The 2512-nt window shown below is 43.8% G+C and overlaps 1 non-coding gene across 1 annotated transcript; it reads left to right on the plus strand.

The window, feature by feature from the left end:
* Positions 1–794: 794 nt before the first annotated feature.
* LOC118932785 (U6 spliceosomal RNA) lies at positions 795–899 on the plus strand. The gene has a single exon (XR_005032896.1). It is a non-coding gene; the product is annotated as a U6 spliceosomal RNA (small nuclear RNA).
* Positions 900–2512: the final 1613 nt, after the last annotated feature.

The following is a 2512-nucleotide window of genomic DNA, read 5'->3' on the forward strand; positions in this document are numbered from 1 at the left end:
GGTCATGCAAGAGGCAGACACTTTTGCTTGGTGAGCTCGCTCCAGGCTGATTGCACGGGGGAACCACCCCACCCCCAATGAACCTGGCACAGTTCAGTGTCTCCAGGGCAAAGCCCCCTTGCCTCTTGTCAAGGGCAGGGGTGGGTGCAGGGGCATATGCCCAGAAGCATACACTGCAGGGGCAGGACAGGAGGAGGATCTGGGGCAATGGTGGGGGCACCTTGAAGTCTGATACACTGACCTTCATTGTGTCCCCCCGTCTAGAGCCTAGTCTCTTTCCTCCTCTGTGTGCAGTATGTCTGAATCCACATTCTCTCTGGTTTAGCTTCTCCAAAGAATAGATCATTTTTTTCCTTCTGGGAATCAGGGAAAGTATCTGGGGGTCTAGTCTCTCCATGCACAGGCTTTTAAAACAACCCCCTTTTTAAAATCAATATATACATTCTTTGAAATATATCCACATCACAGTTTCCATCTGTATTAATGAACCATTGACGAGGACCAAAAAATCTTGCTGTGTCCCCATTGCACTGGGTTGGTACTGAGGTGGTAAAGACACTGGCCATGCATGGAGGGTGACTACATGAGGGTCAGACCCAGAGCCTTGAGGGGAAGCTCCACCGAGAGCGCAGGAGGCAGGCATGTGCTGAGACAGTGACAAGGTCTGGTGGGTCCAGGACAGATACGTTGGCTCCCCAGCTTAGGAAATGAGGACACTTATGTAAGTGTGCCATGAACAGTTTTATTTTCAGACATTAATGTTAATGCATTTCTTTCAAGGATTTTGTTTCAGTGCCCGATTCAGTAGGACATTTAATAAAATTGGAACTACACAGAGTAGATGAGCATGGTCCCTGTGCAAGGATAATAGATAAATCCATCATATGTTCCCCAAATTAAAAAATTAACTCAAAATTGACTGAAGGCCTAACTATAAGAGCTAAAGCCATAAAACTCTTGGAAGAAAGCATAGAGGAAAACTTTATGACATTGTATTTTAAGAGGATTTCTGGAGAGTTATACCAAAAGTATAGGCAACAAAAGAAAATAGGGATAAGTTGACCTTCATCAAAATCAAAAACTTTTGTGCATCAAAGGACACAGTTCACAAAGTAAAAATAGCAGCTCATGAAATGGATATAACATTTGCAAAACACATATCTGATAAGGGATTGATATCCAGACTATATAAAGCACTCCTTCAACCAAACAACAAAAAAACCAACAACCTGATTAAAAACTGGACAAAGGACATGAGCAGACATTTTTTCCAAAGAAGACACACAGATGTTCAATAAGCACATGAAAAGATGCTTGACCTCACTAAGCATTAGGGGAAATACAAATCAAAACTGCAGTGAGGTACCACCTTGCACCGGTTAGGATGGTTATTATAAAAAAAAAAAAAGAAAATAACAAGTGTTGGTTGGAAAATTGGAGCCCTCTGTTTTGCTGTGGGAATATGAAATTGTGTAGAAGCTGTGAAAAATGGTATGGTGATTCTTCAAAAAAATAAATAAGAATTACCATACGATCCTGCAGTTCCACTTCTGGATACATACCCAAAAGACATTGACTGCAGGCATTTAAAGAGATAGTTGTTAATCCATGTTCACAGCAGTATTATTCACAATAGCCAAAAAAAGTGGAAGCAACCCAAATGTCCACTGATTGATGAATGGACAAGCAGGTTGTGGCATATCCATACTGTAGAATATTATACAGCCTTAAGGAAGGAGATTCTGGTATGTGCTACAATATGAATGAACCTCAGACATAGTTAAGTGAAGTAAGCTAGTCACAAAAGGACAAATATTGTGTGATTCCATTTATATGATGTTCCTACAGTAGTCAAATTCCTAGAAGCAGAGTAGGGTGGTGGTTTCCAAGGGCTGAGGGGAGGAAAGAATGGGAAGTAGTGTTTATGGGCAAAGTTGCAGTTTGAAAAGAAGAAAAGAGCTTTGGAGATGGATGGTGGTGATGACTTCGAAATGGTTAAAATGGCAAATTTTACATTAATTATATGTAGCATGACTTTTCAAAAAAGTTTAAAACCAGGAATAGTCATTAAAAAAGAAAGACTTGGGTTCATAGATAATCCTTCCACTCAGACATTCAAAACCGACTTGAGCACCTGATCTCCTAACCTTTCTTCCTGAGAGAGTCCTCTGACTTCCCCCTGCCCTCCTTTCTCCTAAACGCAGAGGGAAAGCCCACCTCCCTCCCTGGGGCCAAGCACTCCCTGCCTCCCGTCGCCTCCTGCAGTGGCCACACTGACCCTGGTGGTGTGGGTTGCAAGTGTGAGACCCCTTCCCCCTTATTCCTGCGGAGCTGAGGCCCTTAGAGAGGGGAGAGTGCCCAGTGCACCCATGTGGCCCTCCAGTGCCGCCTCTGCTCTGAGCCTCCACGCGTCCTCTGGCTGCTCTTCTCTGCACACGACGGGAACTGTCCTCACGGGTCATTGATGTGTCAGTCTCCAAGTCCACTGTCTTTTTCTTGGGCCTGAGCCTCT

This window comes from Manis pentadactyla, chromosome 12 (genome assembly GCF_030020395.1).
Source record: "Manis pentadactyla isolate mManPen7 chromosome 12, mManPen7.hap1, whole genome shotgun sequence".
NCBI lineage: Eukaryota > Metazoa > Chordata > Mammalia > Pholidota > Manidae > Manis > Manis pentadactyla.